At 50.4% G+C, this 21,735-nt stretch overlaps 3 long non-coding RNA genes across 5 annotated transcripts; 1 reads left to right on the top strand and 2 right to left on the bottom strand.

Annotated features, from left to right (window-relative positions):
• The first annotated feature begins 12 nt into the window (after positions 1 to 12).
• Positions 13 to 2,362, top strand: LOC109260462 (uncharacterized). The gene is made up of 3 exons (XR_008423448.1): positions 13 to 168; positions 871 to 1,067; positions 2,152 to 2,362. It is a non-coding gene; the product is annotated as an uncharacterized LOC109260462 (long non-coding RNA).
• LOC109260445 (uncharacterized) lies at positions 1,556 to 15,702 on the bottom strand. Of its 3 annotated transcripts, none has more exons than XR_002077014.2 (3): positions 14,457 to 15,702; positions 10,726 to 12,855; positions 1,556 to 3,210 (listed from the first exon to the last, which is right to left on the bottom strand). It is a non-coding gene; the product is annotated as an uncharacterized LOC109260445 (long non-coding RNA). The 3 variants fall into 3 exon arrangements; XR_002077015.2 differs by having other exon boundaries at positions 1,556 to 3,080; XR_008423434.1 differs by lacking the exon at positions 1,556 to 3,210 and having other exon boundaries at positions 10,362 to 12,855.
• A 92-nt stretch (positions 15,703 to 15,794) lies between these two features.
• On the bottom strand, positions 15,795 to 21,716 carry LOC109260456 (uncharacterized). The gene is made up of 4 exons (XR_002077049.2): positions 21,392 to 21,716; positions 20,871 to 20,978; positions 20,533 to 20,743; positions 15,795 to 16,378 (listed from the first exon to the last, which is right to left on the bottom strand). It is a non-coding gene; the product is annotated as an uncharacterized LOC109260456 (long non-coding RNA).
• Positions 21,717 to 21,735: the final 19 nt, after the last annotated feature.

Raw genomic sequence — 21,735 nt, 5'->3', positions numbered from 1 at the left:
GCGTCGCGTCTTAGGCTCCACGGCCCCAGCGCCGCCCTCCCGCCCTCCTGGACTACAATCACCCGAAGGCCCCGCGCCCTCAGCCCGCGCCCCCTGGGGCACGCCGGGGGTTGTAGTCTCGGCAGGGCAGTGGGTAGAAGGCTGGGCCTTTGTGGGGTTGTGGTGGCTGTGAGAGAAGGGGCGGGCGGGCGGGGGGCTGTGCGGGAGGTGGAACCGTGCATAGTGCGTGGGGTGAGGGGAGAGGGTGTCACTGTGTGGGGTGCGCATCGTGTGTAGTGTGTTGCTTACTGTGACCATACACAGGTGATTCCACGTGTCTGTCCTGTGTGACTGCTGGTGCTCTAGAGGTTGGGCTGCGCGTGTCATTCTCTGTGACCACATGTGTGGGTATTTCTGTGCGTGTAACTGTGTGGGTGGGTGTGACCTTTGTGTTAGTTATGGTATGTGATAATTCTGCAGCCACATGCGGCTGTCACGTTGTGTGATGGTGTTTGAGACAGAGACATGGAGGTGCCCAGGAGGGCCTGATACAGCACAAAGGCCCCAGACTGTGTATGATTACACTGTGTGTTGCTTCAGTGACTGTGACTGTGATCATGGATGTGATTGTGTGATACTATGGATGTCTGGACATGTGATTGTATGTGAGAATGTGTTCTCTGTGTGTGCATGTGGGTGTGTGAGAGAATTTAAGCAGGAGACCCCAGCTGGGGACCCAGGACAGGGAGGGTGGTGGCCCAACCTGTGTGCAGGTGAGGCTTTGAGGTTCGCCCGGCCCGTGCTTATTGCCCCCAGCCTGTGACCATGTCCCCTTCAGCTCATCAGACCTTTGCATGCAGCCAGAATGAGCACATTGTCTTCCTTCCCCAGATGCATACTGAGCAGCCAGTAAGGACCATCGCTATTCCAGATGGGACATTGCAATGAAGAGGAGAGGCACAGCCTGCCTTCATGGAGCTGATGTTATTTTAGGGAGGCAGACGGTAATCAAAGAAACAAGAACTGTTTCTGAGGAGTTAGCATCCCAGCTGAGGCCTGAATAAAGGGAAGGACTCAGAATTTTCCAGGTACTTGAAATGCAAATGCCAAGGCCCCAAGGTGGGTGCAGACAAGGAGGCCCAGCTGGAGTGGATTGAGGGAAGGAGATAGGAAAGGACAGGGTCAGAATGGGGAGGCTTGTAGGGGGCAGATCTTGCAGGGCTTATGGGCCATGAATGGACTTTGATGTCTACCCTGAAAGAGGTGGGAGCCATGGGAAGCCTTTGGGCAGAAGACTGTGCTGTGACTTTAGCTCTGTAGGATTCTTGTGGTGGTTACAAGGGAAGACTGTTGGGGTGAGGGTAGAGGTAGGGAGTCCTGGTTAGCAGAGTAGGTCAGATCACGATGGTGGAGGTAGAGGTGTTGATCAGTGGTCAGATAGAGATCTGTTTTGAAGGTGGAGTGGACAGGGTTAATGGGTTGAAGCGCAGCATCCAAGGGCAGAGCAAGGGTGGCTCAGGACCCTGAAAGTATTTTCGTTTGCTACAGCTGCCATCACAAAATACCACAGGCTGGGTGACTTAAACAATAAACTTTTATTTTCTCACACTCTGGAAGCTGGAAGTCCAAGAACAAAGTGTTGTTGGCAGGGTTGGTTTCTCCTGAGTCTTCCCTCCTTGGTTAGTAGATGGCCACTTTCTTGCTGTGTCCTCACCATGGCCTTTCCTCATTAGCATGCCCCTGGTCTCTCTCTCCCAGTCATACTGGAACAGGGCCTACCCACATGACTTTGTTTAATGTTAATTACCTCTTTAAAGGTCCTATATCCAAATACAGTCACATTCTAGGGCTTAGGTTAGGATATTAACATATGAATTTGGGGGGGACACACTTCACTCACTCCATAATGGGTCGAAGGGGCATTGGTATGACTGTGGGGATACTTTGTGGGAGGCTCCTGAGGAGAGGAGAGAGAGGGTAGCATCTAGAGGAGACCCAGGTGCCAGGGAGGAACGAGCCCAGACTGACAGTAGGTGTGGGGTGACCCTGGAAACTCCATGGAAGCTTCCCTCAGGGCGTTCCTCTCTGTACAGATTGTGAGTCTGTGCTGTTAGAGCTGGGAGGAGTCCTGCCCTTTCCACGGCCTGAGGCCAAGGTATTCTTTGCCTTTAGCACAGCACGAGAAAAGTTTGCTGAAGAACAAGGAATGAATAACTGAATGGCAGATGGACAGACAACTGGATTCTCATTTACCTTCCATATGCACCATGGCCCTTCAACTCCATACTCCAGACCTTGGGAGACCCCTTTTGTGCTTATCCTCTGATTATTCAACCAGTGTTCTAGGCCTCTGGGCTTTCCTGAATAGACTTTCCTTTCTTCCTCTCTGTCTCTTTCTCATCCTCTCCCCAGATTTCAAACCTCATCTTTTTGAGGAAGTGTTCATTTTAACTTGGCACTGTATCAATCAGTTATCCTCTGTAATGAATAGTTTCAACAGTTCAGTTACTGACAGAAATAAGCACTTATTCCTCTCATGAGTCTAAGGATTGGCTATTCTGGCTGGGGCTTGGCTCCAGGCTACAGGTTGGGTCCATCTTTGTTGCACTTGTTTTGTAGGGCTCATGGTGATGGCAGAGATGCCAGCAGGCTTGCGCCCAGGCTCAAGACTAACATACTAGCAGTGCCACTCACATTCCATTGGCCAAACGAGTCACATGGCCACACCCAAAGTTAAGGAAAGGGTATCCATGCTGTCTTTAGTGAGAGGAACCACAAATGTGGCCAAAGGTGTGTACACGAGGAGGGGTGAAGAAATGAGCCAGTAATTCCATCCACATCATCAATCCTTTTGATTTCTTTCTTTCAGTTCAGAAAAGTCAACAAAGTTAACATTTGTGATCTTGGTTTCTTTCTGATCAAGGACGGCGACCACAGAGCATATTCAAGGACCTGCTGCAATCCATCCCGAGGATAATAATGGAGGTCGTCAGAAAAGAGATCTCCTGAGGGTCTGTGTTCACACACTTTGGCGCTCCTGAGGCCTACTCGGGGAACCGGAACAGAGGTCCTACTGAGGACATAGGGCAACATTTGCTTTTCTGGGAAAAGGAATTTAAGCAATGGTCAGTCCCCAGCATGGAAAATCCTAGTGTGGGGAGAGGTTATGGAGGCAGTGAAGCTGTGAGGAGTGTCAGGATACCTCTGAGCCTGTCAAACAAAAGAATGTTGCTGTGGAGAAGAAACCACACATGTTAGTCACACGTGGAGGAAGCTTTGAGCAGGTTCCAGAGCCAGATGTGTTGTAGGCAACCTGTGTGGACAGGAAGCCCTGCAGGTGTGGCTTGTGTGGAAAGAGTTTCAAGCAGCACTTGGCCCTCTCTGTGCACTAGGGGACTCGCCCTAGGAAAAGCCTTATCTGTGTAGCACCTGTGGGAAAGTCTTTTTCCCAGTCTGACCGCATTGAGCACCGGAGGATCCATATTGGAGTGAAACCCTCCGAATGCCGTGAGTGTGGAAAAACCTTCATTCAGAGCTCCACACTCACAATGCACCAGAGGACCCACACTGGAGAGAACCAGTACAAATGTAGGCAAAGCCTTCCTGGGGAACTCAGACATGTGGAAACACCTGCAGATTCGCACAGGGGAGAAGCCCTACCAGTGTTGGAATTGTGGGAAAGCCTTCAGGTGGAGCTCGCCCTGATCCACCGTCAGAGGACACACAGTGGTGAGGAGCCGTGTGAGTGTATTGAGTGCGGCAGGCCTGTGGCAGAGTTCCACACTCAGTGTCACAAGATCCACACAGGCAAGAGGACTTACGAGTGCCTGGACTGTGGCAGAGCCTTTAAAGGCAGCGCAGACCTTGGCCGGCACCAGCGGGGCCGGATGGGTGAGAGGCCCCGTGCCTGGCGGGAGTGTGGCAAGGCCACAAGGCCTTCGTCCAGCGGTCACACCTCAGCCAGCACCGGCGCACCTACGTGGGCCAGAAACCCTGCCTGTGCAGGGAGTGTGGCAAGGCCTTCAGCTACAGTTCACACCTGCTTCAGCACCACAGCACCTGGTAGCCGTGCTCTCTCCACTGCCCACATCACCTCCCACCATCTTGAAGGCCTGAGGCATCTCATCTCCCTCCTCCTACACCTCATAGACTCTCATTGCTTCCCTCCCCTTTGCCAGGGTTTGCCCTTTTACCTGGTCCTCTTTCCATATCCTTTCCTCTTTACAAATTGAGGGGACACCTGGGTGGCTCTGTCACTTAAGCATCCGACTCGTGACTTCAGCTCGGGTCATGATCTCACAGTTTGTGAATTCAAGCCCCACGTTGGGCTCTGCGCTAACAGGACAGGGCCTGCTTGGGATTCTGTTTCCCTCTCTCTCTCTGCCCCTCCCTGCTTGCTATCTCTCTTTCTCTCAAAATAAATAAAAATAAACTTAAAAAAATAAAAATTAACTTTTTTTGAGCTATAGTTCACATACCTTAAGTTCACCCTTCTAAAGTATACAGTTCACTTTTTAGTATAATCACAAGGTTGTGCAACCATCACTGCTCTCTAATTCCAAAAGGCTTACATCACTCCCAAGACAACCCCCATGCTTATTAGCAGTCACTCTCTATTCCCTCTGCCCCTGGCCTCTGACACCCATTAATCTGCTTTCTGTCTGCATGGATTTTCTTCCTCTGATATTTTGTGTAAATGGCCTCTTAGTATTTTCTGACCACTGACAGACATACCAAAGGGATCCTAATCCAAGGAACCCTTTGTTTTCCCCAACCAAAACCCAGGTCACCCGTCAAGCACTAAACTGGGCTTTGGCCTGTGGGTGGCACTGATCGCCTCTATCTCCTTGGGTCTTCTTGGTCTTCCTTATGGTTCGCTGTCTTCTGTTGTCGAAGGAACAGCCCTAAGATGCTCACTCCCAAAAATCATACCAATAAATCACCTCTTCAGTGGGCTCCTTTTGTGTACCAGTTCTGCCTCTTACTCTCTCCTGCTCAGGCAAATGACTTCACTTCTCTGGTCCTCTACTTCTTTCTCCATAATCTGGAGATAATAAACCTGACTTTGTAACATGGAGATCTGGAGATAAGATACTCTCACCTCTTCTCAGCTGATCATGATACCCTCTGCTTACCTGTGTCCATGGTGAGAGGCAAAGGTGTGCCTGTTCAGACATAGCCATACACTTAGACTCACACAGACATACAGATAACACAACTTGTATCCAGAATATATAAAGAGCTCTTATAACTCAACAACAACAAAACAATTTAAGAATGAGCAAAGGCTACCTAGGTTGTTCCATTGGTTAAGGGTCTGACTCTTGATTTCAGCTCAGGTCATGATCTCATGGGTTCACGAGTTTGAGCCCTGCGTGGGGCTCTGTGCTGACAGTGCAGAGCCTGCTTGGGATTCTCTCTCCCTTTCTCTCTCTGCCCCTCCCCTCCTTGTTCTCTCAATACATAAACAAACAAGCATTAAAAAAAAAAAAAAAAAAAGGAACGGGCAAGGACTTAGTAAACATTTCTCCAAAGAAATCAAATGGCCAATAAGCATATGAATGATGCTCAACATCCTTTGTCATCATGGAAATGCAAATTAAAACCACACTGTGGTGGTACTTCACACCCACTGGCTACAATCAGAAAGGCAGGTAGCAATGAGTGTTGGCAAGGAGGTTGAAAAACTGGAACCCTCATCTATTGCTGGTGGGAATGAAGAATGATGCAGCCTTTGTGGAAAACAATTTAGCATTTCCACAAAAAGTCAAACACAGAGTTACCTTATGACCCATCAATTCTAAGAGAACTGAAAACATGTGCCCACACAAAGTGTTCATAGCAGCATTGTTCGTCATAGCCAAAAAGTGGAAATAACCCAATAACCCCCATCAACCAGTGAATGGATAAGCAAAATGTGATCTATTCATACAATGGAATATTATTCAGCCATAGAAAGTAACCCAGTGCTGGGACCCCTGGGTGGCTCAGTTGTTTAAGCGTCCAGCTTCGGCTCAGGTCATGAGCTTGCAGTCTGTGAGTTCGAGCCCCACATTGGGCTGCTGCTGTCAGCTCGGATCCCGTTTTGGATCCTCTGTCCCCCTCTCTCTGACCCTACCCTGATCGTGCTCTCTCTTTCTCAAAAATAATAAATATTAAAAAGAAAAAAAGAAAGTAACGTAGTGCTGACAATGGATGAACCTTGAAAACATTATGCTCAATGAAAGTAGCCAGATGCAAAGGTCACATGTTTTAAGATTCTATTCATATGGAATATCCAGAAAAGGCAAATCTGTAGAGACAGTAGATTAGTGGTTGTCAGGGGCTTGGAGGAGGGGGGATGGAGAGTGACTGCTAATGGATATTGGGTTTTTGTTTGGGGTGATAAAAATGTTCTGGAATTAGTGGTGGTGGCGGCACATCATAGTGAAAACACTACAAACCACTGAATTGTACACTTTAGAAGTGTGAACGTGAATTCCATCTTATTTTAAAAAGCTGTTATAAAAAAAAAATAGACATAGGAGCACCTGGGTGGATAAATCTGTTGAGCGTCTGACTCTTGATTTCAGTTTAGGTCATGATCCCAGGGTCGTGGGATTAAGCCCTCTGTTGGGCTCCACGCTGAGTATGCAGCCTGCTTGAGATTCTATCTGTCCCTCTTCCCCGCTCTCTTTTTCTAGAAAGAAAGAAAGAAAGAAAGAAAGAAAGAAAGAAAGAAAGAAAAGAAAGAAAGAAAGAAAGAAAGAAAGAAAGAAAGAAAGAAAGAAAGAAAGAAAGAAAGAAAGAAGAAAAGAAAGAAAAGACACACGTATGAATGCATGCAGACATACCCAGAGGCACCTACTAGAGGCAGGCTCTCCCACCAGCCCAGCCCCTGCCTGGAGGACGTAGCAGCTGCCTGCAGGCCCTGGATTTCATCCCACAGACCATCTCAGCACCAAGGTGGGGCATATACCACCACTGTGTGTGTCAGCCAAATCTCACTCTCAGGACTCCAGGGGGAGAGGCCCAGATGCTCCCTCTGCTAGGTAGCTGCCTTGGCATCCAGGGTCATCCAGCTACCGTGGGGAATGTGTGTGGAAGTGTAGAAGTGTGGGAATGAATGTCAGCAGTGTGCATGTTGTTAAAGTTATTCCTAGCAGCAGTTAAGGTAGTAAAAACAGATTTTATTAAGAAAAACTATTGCAAAGTGGGAAATAGACCTCATTATAGAACTGGGCTCAATTCTGAATCCAGTGAGGACAAGTGGGGATTTATAGTCAGGAAGCAGGGTGGGTACCAGCGGATAAACAGTTACTAAGAGAAAACCTCGGGGCGCCTGGGTGGCTCAGTCAGTTGAGCGTCCAACTCCGGCTCAGGTCATGATCTCACAGTTTGTGAGTTCGAGCCCCACGTCCGGCTCTGTGCTGACAGCTCAGAGCCTGGAGCCTGCTTCAGATTCTCTCTCTCTGCCTCTCCCCTGCTCATGCTCTGTCTCTGTCTTAAAAATAAGTAAAACATTTTAAAAAATTAAAAAAAAAAAGAAAATCTCAGGGGTAAGGGGACATTTAACAGGATTCTTGCTGAAGGCAGGCCAGGGGGATCAGACATCACAGGGTGGGGAAGGCGGGGAGGGGGAGGAACCTGAGTAGACAGTGAGAGTGATCATATTTGGAAGGTGGGAAATTCTCCCTAAACTGACTTAGCAAGACTTTTCCTGGAACTAGACTCTATAAGAAAGGACACAGGAGCTCGAGGTTTGAGGCCTCATCAAACTCTCCTCAGAACAGCCTGACTGAAGTTTGGTCATGGAGAGAATCTTTGTCAGCGTGCGAGTGTGTGATGTTGTGTGAGCGTGTGTTCAAGTGCAGATGCACACCCCACCAGTGGCCACCCCAAGGAGTGAACGGAGAGCCCTGAGGCCCCATGGACTCCCCCTTGCCCGGATACCCAGACTCTGCCTCCTGCAGCCAGTGCCCCAGTGCCCACAGCTCTCTGCCCTCCACACAGCATCTGGACAGCTCTTTGCACGCAGATGTTTGATATAAGAACAACACGGGTGAGCAATCAATAGTAACAGGCAAAGAACTTGAAGACCACCTGGCCTTACAGAAAGAATGAATTGCCCTGGGGACATTCTCCGGATAGGCCCCTGCTCCTGTGTGGTGCTGTGTCAGCCTCTGCCCTGACCATCGGGCGCCAGCAGAGCTCAGTCTTTTCCATGTGAAAGCCCAGGCCCCTACAACTGCTGACCTCGCCCCCTGGCCAGCCACACTCCCGCAGGGCCATTCATGCTAGTTGTTGGTTGCACTTCTTTCTCATCACCCGACCGCAGCCAATCTGTGACCATCATTCACCTGCCCCAGAGGGAGGCTGCTTCCTGGTGCAACAACACTCGCACCCAACATACGCTTTCTCTACCAGTTAACATGTTAAATCCTTGCAGGCTGGGGGGTCACCATCCCCATTTTACAGACAAGGAACATGAGGGACAGAAGCAGAGAGTGAAGACCCAGAACTCATCTGGGGAGGGCTGGGCTCCAAACCCATGGAACTGGTTTTAGCTGGTTACGCCTGACCACCCCTTGAGGGAAGGAAGCAAAGTATGCTGAGGACTGGCACTGTCACATCCCTTCTCCTCCCTCCACTTTGCTGCCAAGACACGGTCCCTGTTTTTACAGAGGCTGAGTGGGCGGCCCACTGCAAGCCTGCCCCATCCATGCCATGTGGTGCCTCAGAGGGTCCCCAGCTGCCCAGGTCTTCCTGCCTCTCAGCCTGGTCCCTGGGGCTCACGCGGAACGCTCTCCCAAGGGTGCACTGCCTGAGGCAGTCTTGCTCCTACAAAACCAAGTTGCCTCTTCTCCTGGGAGACTCCTGAGCATTCTGACCTACACTGCCTCCGGTCAGCTGACACCTCTTCTCTGGTGTGCTGTGGTAGAAGCTGTGACACTTGGCTGGGTAAGGAGGTGTCACTGGTCACCAGCTGTGCAGGGTCATTGTGCAATAGAGTAGAACTCAGCAGATCTGAGGTGTCCAAACTGCATATTACAAAGAATGGATTGGCCCTTGGATGGCAAGCCCTTGGAATATCCTGCCTGATAAGAGTCTTTCCTTACTGGGAGCCTTAGGCTATGTCTGTGATTTATGATGGGGACCTTGAGTCACACTGTACCAGGCTGATCTCTGAGACAGCTTGAGGCTCAGTAACTAAAGTCAGTCATGCAGGCATTCTGCATGTATGTGGTCACCCCCGGTAAATATCAGCAGGCTTGGGTGACCTTCCCTGGCTGCCAGTACTCCATGTGTATTGTCACTCTTAGCAGGAAGTATGGAGCCGTCTGTGTGACTGCACTGGGACAGGACAAATGGCAGCTTGTACCTGGTGTCTCCTGGATTTGTTTGTGTACTTTCTACCTTTGTGATTATAATCTTATCCTTTTCACTATAATAAACAGTATCTCTACCTTTTCTGACTTCTAGGAGTCCTTGTGAGTCACTGAACCTGCAGGTGGTCTTGGGGACTCCCTTACAGTCATTTTGCATTTGGTGTCTCGCTGGTTCACTCACTCATTCCCTGTGGATTTGGGTCCTGCCATGTGACAGGGGATGGGTCTATAGAGGCATGAGACAGGGATGTGTGCTAAAGGGGCTCTAGGTCCAGGGTGGGCTCTGAATGAGGACACGGACAATGACAACACAAGGTCCGTGCCACCGTGGGGGGCACAAGGGGATTCAGCCAGTGAGGAGGTGCCCTGGAGCTGATACCAAGGACAGGAGACCAAAACAAGCTGGGATTGGACAACAAAGGCTGCCTGTGGGATGGCTGGAAACGAACCTGGAAAGATGGGCTTTGGTGGTTGAGTGCAGCAGCTTCAAGGCCAGACTGTACTCTGATGGCCACAGAGAATCCGAGTGAAGCTGTGCAGAGAAGTGAAAGACCACACCTGTGCTGGGACAAAGGAACGGCTCCAGGAGGCATGTGACCAACGTCTGGACTGAGCAATGGCTGCCCAGCTCCTATTTTTGCCTTTGCCTCAAGTCAGCCAGATGAGGACTTGACCTGCTTTTTCAGGTGCGACCCAATCACCCCGCCATCTCACATTCTCGAGGGAACATTAAATTCTAGAGCTGCCTCCTTACAGTAAATACCCCTGGCATATACTGAAAGGGATGGGGGAACTGTTTGCCACTCTGTCCCTATCTGCTAACTCCCATGTTTTCATCCTGAAAAACGAGTGGCTTCTAGCTGGTGGCCTCAGGCAAGTGGTTTAACTTCTCAAAATCTCAGCTCCTTTTCTATGAAGTGGGGTTAACAATATCTGCACCCCATGGCTGCTGAGAAGATGAAATGGAGTGATGTGTGTAAAGTGCTTATGAAGTGTTAAAGTCTTACACGAATGTCGCTGTCTTGACTGATTTTAATGAAGTCTTTGTGCTGAAGCTGATGAATGACACACAAAGTCTTTTTAAAGGTCTGGGCTTTGTGACACACACACATTTCAGCATTATAAACCTTACTTTTTGGCAGAGGAACAAAACAAAGCCAAAAAAACAAAAAACAAAAAACAAAAAACAAAAAACAAAAATAACAAAACAACCTCAAACCAAGCCACATGATCTAAAACCATGTGGCCTGAGTTAATACAAGGCACAAACAACTGATAAAAGCATCTTTTAAGTTTTTTGTTTTTAAATTTCATTTTTCCCCCGAGGTAAAAACCAAAATGAACTCTGTTCCAGGCCTGCTGAGAAGACCATCCATACCTGTGGATCTCTCCTACCACCTGGTGGATATCTGTGGAACCCGGAGCATGGAGAATGGGAGGGGCTGTTGTTCCTCTTGAAGGCTCACTCCGCTTTCTCACCGTGTGACCCTGCAGAGAGAAGTGTATATGATGTGCAAGGGGGCTGCTCTGCACAGTTCCTGCCACTCACAGGGCCCCCTGCTGGATGAAGAACAACACACCAAGGACAGACAGAAGGTCTCTACCCCATCTGGCACATCCCCAGTTCACTGATGGATGAGAACCAAACAATTGCCAAGGGTTTTTTGATAGTTGCTGCACTCACATGGCATCTCCTGGGAATGAATTCTCCAATGCTGGGCCAGGGATCTGCTCTAGCTGAAGGCTTTCCCACATTTGTGACACTCAAAGGGCTCCTGTCTGGCATGAATCCTCTGATGCAGAACAAGGGCCGCAGCCTCAAGGGAGGTTTTCTGACACAGGCTGCATATGAAGGGCTTGGCACCCACGTGGACGCGCTGGTGATGCGGCTGAAGGCTTTGCTGCATGCATGGCACGCATAGGGCTGTTCCCCCCGTGTGCACCCGGTAGTGCTCAGTGAGGTGTGACATCTGGATGTAAGCCTTGCCACACTCGTTGCACTTGTTGGGCTTCTCCCCGGCGTGTGTCCTGAGGTGGAGGGTGAGGGAGAAGCTCTGCACAAAGGCCCTTCCACAGTCTCCACAAACAAAAGGCTTCTCCCCAGTGTGGATCCTCTTGTGCGGAGTGAGGAACGTGCTCTGGATGAAAGTCCTCCTGCATTTTCCACACACGTAGGGGCCGCTCACCCGTGTGCACCCATTGCTGCAGGACCAGGGCTGAAGAATTGCCGAAGGGTTTCCTGTACTCATCGCATGTAAACGGTTTCTCATCACTATGGATCTTGAGGTGCTGGGTCAAGTAGGAGCTCTGGCTGAAGGTCTTCCCACATTCTCCACACATGTAGGGCCGCTTGCTGGTGTGCACTCACTGGTGCTTGGCCAGGGAGGAACTCTGGCTGAAGGCGTGGCCACAGGCATTGCATGCATATGGCTTCTCACCCGTGTATGTCCTCAGGTGCTTGCTGAGGGACTAGCTCTAGCTGAAGGCTTTCCCACATTCCTGGCACGTGTATGGCTTCTCTCCTGTGTGGCAGCGCTCGTGCTCGGTCAGGGATGAGCTGAGGCTGAACACCTTGCAGCATGTGTGACACTCATGTGGCTGCTCTCTTTCGTGGGTTCTGTGGTGGACCAGGAGGGCCGAGGAGTTGGTGAAGGCTCTGCCACACTCATGACAGGTGAACAGCTTCTCCCCAATGTGGACTCGCTGGTGCTGTACGAGGTGAGTGCTCTGGCTGAAGGCATGCCTGCGCTCGCCACAGGTATATGCTTCTTGCCTGTGTGTACCTGCTGGTTCTTGGCCAGCGACGAGTTCTCTCAGAAGCGCTTGCTGCAGTAGCCACACGCATAGGGCTTTTCACCTGTGTGGATGCACGGTGCTTACGAGGCACGAGTTCTTGCTGAAGGCCTGTCCACATTGCCAGCATGTGTACAGCTTCTTGCCAGTGTGGGTTCTCTGGTGCTGAATGACATGTGTGTCTGTCCAAAGGCCTTCCCACACTCCTTGCATGTGTAGGGCTTCCATTTAGTGGGAACCCACTGATAGCCCGCAAGGCATGCGTTCTTGCTAAAGCCATCTTTGCACCCACCATACACCAATGTATCCTCCTCAGTGTGAACTCCTCGTGGGTGACTAAGGCCTGGAAAAGAGCTGAGGGCTTCCATACACATATAGTCTCCTTGTCAGGGCACCCCCGATCTAGGACTGAAACACAGGTGAGGCCCTTCTTGCCAACCTGGCTTGTGAGATCTTGCACCACTGGGGATTGCCCTGATGCTCAACAAGGAATGGGCGCCAGAAGAAAGTTCCTGCAAGGTTCCACTCTGGGCTCTTCTTCCTCTGGCTGCGTGTCACTGCTCGGCAGTGTCTGTCACCTGGCCTTCATGCTCTGTGACTTCTCTCACGATGGTGTGCCAGAAATCCTGCCTTGTGAGTCCCATTGTCATCTGCCCCCGAAGCAGAGCACCTTTGTCTAGAGGTAGCCATGCAGCTTGGGGCCCAGGCTTTGAGCCTGAAAAATAAGCAAAGAAGTATGCTCAGGATCCAACCTGAACATGCACAGCCAATCGGGAAGATGGACAGAACCGCAGCAGTCAGACTGGACAGTGCAGGTATGTGGCTTTCAGCAGGGCTCTTGCAGTTGAGGACAGAAGAGTGAATGGATCAGGGTCTGGAAGACCACCCACAGGCTTGGTGATTCCTCACACAGTTCTCAGCACAGAGTCATACTCACGGCTGTGACTGATTAGAGCAAAAGGACATCAGGCAAAATCAACAAAGGGAAAAGGCGCAGGGGCAGAGTCCTCTCCCAGTGGAGCCACACAGCATGCACCTAACCCCTCCAGCTCTGGATTCTGACACTGAAGTGTTGTCTACAGTTTGTCAGAGGCTCAGAGCTTAGGGTTTTACTAGAGGCTGGCCATGCAGGCACTGGCTGTGTAGCACGTACCAAAATTCCGGGATCCCAGAAGGAAAGTAGGGATTCAGTGTAAATCAAGTTGTTTGTACAAATGGCTTGGGTGCAGTGAGCCATTCTTATCGTTTAGGGAATGGGGGGATCCTACCATAATCCAAGTTGCCAGACACCAGCCAAAGGCCAACCCTGTGCTAGGCCTCTCTGAGAATGGTGGCCTCATGCCTGCTGTCAACTCTCTTCTGCCCAGTAGGGAGGAAAAGTGGTAGAACAGAGCACAGAAAGTCATGGGCCAAGGCCACCGAGAGCTGCCTCACCTGTCAGCTGCCACTGTTTTACAACCACGCCCTCACTAGAACAGGGCCTGGTCAACAGAATGGAAAACAGAAACCTGCACGCGAATGCTCATAGAGAACTATTCTTTTTTTTTTTTTTAATGTTTTTTTATTTCTGAAGGGGAGAGAGACAGAGCATGAGCGGGGGTGGGGCAGAGAGAGAGGGAGACACAGAATCTGAAGCAGGCTCCAGGCTCCAAGCTATCAGCACAGAGCCTGACATTGGGTTCAAACTCACAAGCTGTGAGATCATGACCTGAGCCGAAATTGGATGCTTAACCAATTGAGCCACCCAGTTGCCCCTCATAGAGAACTATTCTTAAGGGTTAGAAGCCAGATACAGAAAGGCCACCATAGTAACACATGTATCTTTGTGAAAAATAAGTGAATTTATATGTATCTATATGAATATATTTATATAAACTTCACTTATATGAAAAGTTCAGAAGATGCAAATCATAGAGACAGAAGACAGATTAGTGGCTGTCAGATGCTGGGGGAAGTGAACGAAGAGACTGTTAAATGACTGTCGGGTTTGTTTTCAGGCTCCTGCACCTACTAGCTCTTTTCTGTTGGATATACACTGCACCTCCTTGCCCCAGGAGGAGAAATAAACTGATCTGAAGCATGGTGACTGTAGTTATAACACTGTACTATATACTATATATTAGTTGACTGTAAGCATTCCCACCACAGAAAAAAACATCGCAACTATGTGAGGAGATGGATATATCTATTATTTGGATTGTGGTAATCATTCACAATGTATATCAAAACACCATGTTCTACACTTTAAATATACACAATTTTTAACTGTCAATTATACGTCAAAGTTAGGGGGAGAAATTAATAAAAAAACCTGACCTGATAGACCTTTACTTCACTCACCTGGACCTCTCAGAACATCTGTCTCCATAGTCCAGGGGTCTTCCCACTGTTCCAGCTTGGAGATCACATCTGGTTTGCAGCCGGGGAGTCCTGCCTATAGTTAGAAAGTAGAAGGGAAATGTTGGTGCTGTTGTCACAAGCCAGCCAGAACCCAACAGGCCCAGTAATGCAGTGTGTGTGCCTCAGGCACAGTAGAGGTCTCTCCCTGGTGATGTGGGAAAGGGTGTCCACTCTGCACAGAAGGGACCCAACTGGGGGACACAGGTCAGAGCAAGGACCTATCTGGGTGTGGGTTACTGGGGACAAGGCAGGGGATAAATACACCCATGTAGTGAACACATGTGGAAACAGACATGTGACATGGATGAAGAAGAGACAGGGAAACCTCACCCAGGGACCCAAGTTGCTGTAGTTCCTCAGCATCACATCATGGTACAGGATCCTCTGTGTGGGGCCCAGAAGCCCCCATTCCTCCCATGTGAAGTCCACCACCACATCCCTAAATGTCACCGGCTTCTGAAACATCCCACATGCAGTGGCTCAGCCGTGGGTACTGTCTGGCCAGAGCCAGCCCCATAAGGAACAGCAGAATGTGAATGCTCTGGGAAACATCCTATGGTCATGGTTGGAGGGGTGGCTCATTCTGTGAGTGGCACTATTATCACCTTGACACTGGGTGCCATGGTCCTACCTGAATAGTTGTGTCTTCTCTGTTAAAGTTTTACCCCTCAGTGAAAAGGCATTTGGAAGTAGGGTCCTTGGCGGGGATTAGGTTTAGATGAGGTCATGAGGATGAGGACCCAGGATGGGACTAGTGCCCTCACAAGAAGAGGGAAAAACCAAAGTGTGCATGTTCTCACCTTGCTTTCTACCCAGTGTGTGAGGACACAGAGAGAAGGCAGCTTGTGTGCAAGCCAGGAAGAGAGCTCTCAGCAGAACCCAGGCCTGCTGGCACCCTCATTTTGGACTTCTGGCCTTCAAAACTGTGAGAACTAACTTTGTCGATTAAGCCACAGAGTTCATGGTATTTTGTTATGGGAGTCTAAACAGATTAAAGCACAATGATTTTGGGTGCCTGGGTGGCTCAGTCGATTGAGCATCCGACTCTTGGTTTTGGCTCTGGTCACGATCCACGGTTCATAGGTTTGAGCCCCACATTGGGCTCCAAGCTGACAGTGCAGGGCCTGCTTGGGATTCTCTCTCTTTCCCTCTCTCTCTGCCCCCCCCCCCCCCCCCCCCGCTCTCTCTCTCTCTCACACACACACACACACACACACTCAAGATAAATAAATACGTTAAAAAAAAAGAATTGAACTTAAAAAAAAAAAAAAAAGACACAGTGATTCCTCATCACTTCCCAAAACACTCAGCTTTGTGGCCACTAGAGGGACAGCTGGATGGTCCTTACCAGCCCCCCACAAAGCCATCTATCACACCTGCATGGTCTGCATCCCCTTTAAGGTTGGGCAGGGGAGGCTTGGAGGATGGGATGGCATCTGACACCAGCCACATGTGCTCCGAGGCCATTAAGTGTCCCCAACCTGAATTTTACTGCTCCACAGCGGCACTCCTAGCTTGTGGCAATAATCCCTCTGCCTGTGTGTGTGGCTGTCTTCTTGGGGACCCCGTTAAAAAAAGGGCCTGTCAGGAGGCAGCAATTTCAGAGCAACTACTTACCACCCAAAACCCCCAACCACCTATCTAGACACTGTTCATGCCACCATTCATTCATTTGCCTGTTAATATCTTCCAGGTGTCTGTACATGCCAGGCTCTGCTCTGTCCCTTTCCTGGATCCTGGATAAACAGTGTGACCATAAACAGCCTGTGTCCCAGATCTTCCCAGGCATGGGACTTCCTCCAAGGTGCCTTAGATTGACAGGGTCATTAAGCGCCACCCTGGAGTGAAGACAGAAGGAAGACAGGAGGAATGGCCAGGGCAGAGGAAGGCACCCTGTCCCAGAACTCATGCTCCTTGGGGGTTGCGGCTCTAGTCCTGTGCTGAGGAGTAGAAGTATCACAGAAGCGAGGGCAGAAAGGAGTATGCCTGCTGGGACTGCTGGCATTATGGGGAACTCATGTGGAAGGCATCTGCTGGGAATGCAGCATCTTGGGCCTTGGGCTTGTCCTCCTTGACACTCCCCTGAAAAGGAAGAACTGCGGGAGGGCAGGAGATATGAGAGAGGCCAGATCTGTCCTCAGGTCCCAGAGACACAAGCCCCAAAGGCCCCTCACTTCACACCCCTCCCCTCACGGGCCACTAGCCTCTCTCCCAGGGGCTCCAGCCCTCCCAGTCCAGACCCTCCCACAAGTGTTGCTCCTGCTTACCTTCCAGGGCTTGGCAGAACCAGAGCCCCTAACATATGGCAGGCATGCTGTGGGCCCCTTACATCAGCTCACTTGATCCTCACTCTGTTCCTGAGAGTGATGGTTAGGATCAACACTACCAGACCCATCTTACACTAAGGAAACTAGGCGTCAAGGGGGAAGACGCTTGCTTGAATTGAGCTTCTGCGGGGAAGCACCCCCACATGTCCCCACCCATGACCAACCAAGATAATGAGTCCTGTGGAGAAGGCTGTATCCACGTGGACCCATACCCCCCAGAATTAGTCTGGGGATGTGGCAGCCCACCTGGGCTCTGGTGAAGGGGTCTATATAGTTGCCATGGACCCATGGTGATCCAGAGGATGAAAAATACTTGGAGTAGGAAGCCCAGAAACTGCAGTTCCACCATGTGCCACTAACTGGCCACATCCCTGCTCTGGACCTATTTCTTCTTGGGTACAAAAAGGACAGGAGGATGGATGGCATTAAGTCTCAGAAAGCCTTTGTGAAATATAATATAACACAGGAACACCTCATGGTGCCCCTGCTGCCAGAAGCCACACCACCTTTACACCCTCCATCCTGTCCTGGCTCCCAGGCTGGGCAGGGGGTCACTGAGCTCAGGCCTCCACAGTAAGTGGTCCTCTGATTCAATGCTTGGAAGTTGGGCCTCAGACCCCCGCCTCTAAAACAGAAACTACCCATGAGCCTAGGCTGAGTCCCTATGGGCAGCTGTGGCTCCACACCACGCCCAGGCTGCAAACTTCTCAAGGGGTTATTGTCCAATGCTGGCCAAGTTCCCTAACATGAGGAAAAAGAGGTACTATCATCACCCTCTTATACAAGTGGGGAAAGGGGGCCACAGAGAGATTAAATCAAAGGTGTGAAGCAAGTGATAGGTGAGGATGTGAACTCAGGTAGTCAGTCAGACTTGAGTCTATGCTCTCAAAAAGATACACTGTTAATAGAGGTATGAGTGCTCAGCTCAATCAGTTTTGACCAATGTACACATCTGTGTAGCAACCATCCAGACTAAGCTCTAGAACTTTCTGAGGATGGAAATGTCCTGGAGCTGTGCTGTCCAGTTCAGCAGCCATATGCCCCATGTGGCTCCTGAACAGCAAAAAACACAGGTGGTGTGACTGAGAAACTGGATGTGTAATTTGAAGTCTAACTGATTCACATTTCAATATCTACATGTGGCTGTTAGCTACCATTTTGGACAGCTCAGCACTAGGACTTTTCAGAACTATGGACAGCTCCCACCAGGCACACTTTCCAGGCAAAGCCCTACCCAGCCCCAGGGTGATTACTGCTGGGATTTCTGGCGGCACACATGAGCTGTGCCTATTCTTGAACTTTATACAAAGTAAATCGTATGCTGTGTAATAGTCTGAGGATTCAGCCCCATGCTATCAGTTTTATGGACATCACTGGTAGCAGACACCTGTCAGGATGCCTCTACAGAGACTGTTTGGGGACAAAGTGAGATACCAAGTAGGCAAGTGCTCAGAAGAGGGGAAAAGCGATAGTCCCAGCTGTCTTGAATTCAGTTCCTGACAGACTCCCAGTAGGGAAGGGCTGATGTGAGGCCTTTTGTCCCTCCGCACAGGGGTGAAAGTGGAGAACTGATCCCTGGGGCCCTGATGCACCCAGTGCCCACACCTTCCTCCCAGTGTCATTCCTAGACTGGAGACAGTGAGTGTGAGGGATAAGTGGAGTCTGTCAGACCTAGAATCAAATCCACCTTACCACTCTCTGCTGGGTGACCTTGGGTTGTTCAATCCCCTGAGGCCTGGGTTTTTTATCTGTAAAACTGGGTAATAGTGAAGGCTGTTTATTCATTCATTCAACAAATACTCCATGGACTGTGCACAATATCATGAAACTTGCAGTCTATGATGAATGGGAACAAGTATAAAGTCTTCAAATGTGTAAAAAACACATGTGTAAAATGTGTAAAAGTGCTAAAAAAAAAACCCCATAATGTAGATGTGTGTGGCACTTGTTTTGGGTCAGGTGGTTAGGGAGGGCCTCTGAGGTAATACCTAAATTTAAATGCTATTCAGCAACCAGGGGGTGGGCCAAGGGAGAGCTATAGGTGAGGCCTGTAAACAGGAAGAAGTCAGGTCATGCAGGGCTCAGAAGGCATGGGAAGTGTGGATCTGGTCAAATTAGGGGTCAGCAAACTCGGCTCCACTTACTGCCTATTTCTGCAGAGACCATGAGCTGAGAATAGTTTTTCCATTTTTAAGTGGTTGGGAGGGGAAAGTCATCAGATTAACGTTAAGTGAAATTCAGATTTCAGCATTCAGTGAAGTTCTGGATTTCATCAGGACAAAAAAAAAACGTGTGGGTATGTGTTTTCTCTCTCGTTAGATAAGTATCTACTTGATTTGACATCCTTGGTTTTGCCTCTTGGCCTGCAAAGCTGAGAACATTTGCTACCCAGTGCTTTACAGGGAGAGTTTGCCGACCTGCTGTGACAGCCAGGGCAGGGACGGAAGGTTTAAGGTAGAGGTGGCCTCACTGTTCAGGGTGTAAAGACCCCTCTGGTGCTGTGTGGAGAGCAACAGAGGGGGCAGGGGGAGGCAGGAGACCTGTGAAGAGGTGACAGTCTGGACTAGGCTGAGGATGGCAGGGCAGCAGAGTGAAGGCAGCAGGAGCAGCGCATGTTTTGAGGAAGATCTAGTTTCTGAAAATGTCCAGCCCTGTGACCACCACCCTGCCATGTGCCTCACCTGGCTCCTCAGGTTCCATTGCCTGCTACTCTGCTCCGTCTCTGGGCTGCTTGACCTCAGCAGTTACAGGACAGGGGGCATGCGGTCTTAGTCCCAGACAAAGAGCCCAGGTTGTGGGAGAGAGCCACCGCCTCCTCCCATCTACTCCCATACGGCAATCAGGCTTCTGGCACTCACTTAGGGGCTCAGGGCTGGAATTCTGGAAAATGGAGCACTGCTGGGTGAGCAAAGGCAACAGGGAGTGGGTGTGGCCATACACGTGGGCTTCCCTGGGACAGACCCAACTGCTTCCTTCCCCCAAATGGAAAACACATGTCTACACAAAAACCTGTAAGTGAATGTTCACAGCAGCATTATTTGGGTAAACAAACTGGTATATCCATATAATGGAGTATTACTCAGCTATAAAAATAAATGAAGTACTGACACATAGCACAACATGGATGGACTTTAAAAACATGCTCATGGGGCGCCTGGGTGGCTCAGTCGGTTAAGCGGCCGACTTCAGCTCAGGTCACGATCTCACCGTCCGTGAGTTCGAGCCCCGCGTCGGGCTCTGGGCTGACAGCTCGGAGCCCGGAGCCTGCTTCCGATTCTGTGTCTCCCTCTCTCTCTGCCCCTCCCCCGTTCATGCTCTGTCTCTCTCTGTCTCAAAAATAAATAAAACGTTAAAAAAAAAAATTAAAAAAAATAAACATGCTCAGTGAAAAAAGCCAGACACAACAAACCCATACATTGTATGGTCCCATTTAATTTATATCACATGTCCGGAACAGTGAAAGATTAATCAAGAGAGAATTAACAGAAAGATTAATGGTTGCCAGAGGCTGCGGAAAAGGGGAATGGGGAGTGATAGCTAAGGGGTATGGGCCAGAAGCACGCACCTGAGTTCACACCTGCAGACACAAAGGAGGTGTCACACACACAAAACACCCCTTCCCCACACAGACATGCACGGTGACACACCTGACCACTCACACACACCTGAAGTCTCATCTGCACACACAAATGGTGTCACACATGGGGCACCTGGGTGGCTCAGTCGGTTGAGCATCTGACTTCGGCTCAGGTCATGATCTTACAGTTCATGAGTTCGAGCCCCGCGTCAGGCTCTGTGCTGACAGCTCAGAGCCTGGAGCCTGCTTTAGATTCTGTGTCTCCCTCTCTCTGCTCCTTCCCTGCTCATGCTCTGTCTCTGTCTCCCAAAAATGAATAAACATTAAAATTTAATAAAAAAAACACACACACAAATGGTGTCACACATGCAATACGCTCTTCTCTGACATGCACCAGCGGTAACATGCCCAGTCAAATGCACATACCTGAGGTCACACTGCAGACACAGGCAAGGGCTGTGCTGGGGTCCCCACACACAGGAGGTCTCATCTGCCCACACACGTGGTGCTTCGTATGCAATACACCCTTCACTTCTGAAACGCACAGGTGGTGACACACTCAGCCACGTGCACACACCTGAGGACACACCTACACAGACAAGTGACGCACTGGGTCCCCCCCCCCCCGCGCCCCCGCCATCTCATATACACACTCGGGTGGTACCTGACATGCAAGACAGCCCTCCTCTGACACGCACACGTGCAGTGTCACACTCGGCCACACACAGCTGAGGTCTCATGGGCACGCATAGGTCTCTTCCTCATACCCTGCGGCACGCGCACACGGTCCCTCCTCTCTCCCCTCCCCCACGACCTCCCGCGACCCATCGCCGGGCCCGCGCTCCCCTCCTAGCCCCACCCGGCCACCAGTCACTCCCGCTGCGTACACGCGGAACTCGTCGTCCCTCACACTCACGAAAGCCACCACGCCGGGACCGCGGACTCACCTCGGCCGCGGGCCCCTGTCAGAGGCGGGCAGCGCCGCCAGCCGCCAGCCTCCGCACACGCCGAAGGCACTTCCGGCTCTCACTTCCGCCGACGGCCCGCGCTCGGCTCGGGACTGGACCTCGGAGGGGGCCCTGCCCGCTGCATACCAGGGGCCGGCACAGGTGACTCGCCTTGTGGGAAATGGAGTCCAGAGGGCGACGAGCCACGAAGGGAGCGTGGGAACGTGTTGATGAGCCGCTGTCGCGGGGGACCAGACGGATATGAACACGCATGGATCTATGTAAGTTCTTGCAGATATGCAGCGGACTTTTTTCTTTCCCTTCTCACACTCACGTACGTCCAC

Source organism: Panthera pardus, unplaced genomic scaffold, assembly GCF_024362965.1.
Source record: "Panthera pardus isolate Hobbes unplaced genomic scaffold, ASM2436296v1 HiC_scaffold_18, whole genome shotgun sequence".
NCBI classification, from domain to species: Eukaryota; Metazoa; Chordata; class Mammalia; order Carnivora; family Felidae; genus Panthera; species Panthera pardus.
The sequence above is the reverse complement of the archived record's forward strand: the minus strand, read 5'-3'. Positions and strand labels throughout refer to the sequence as shown.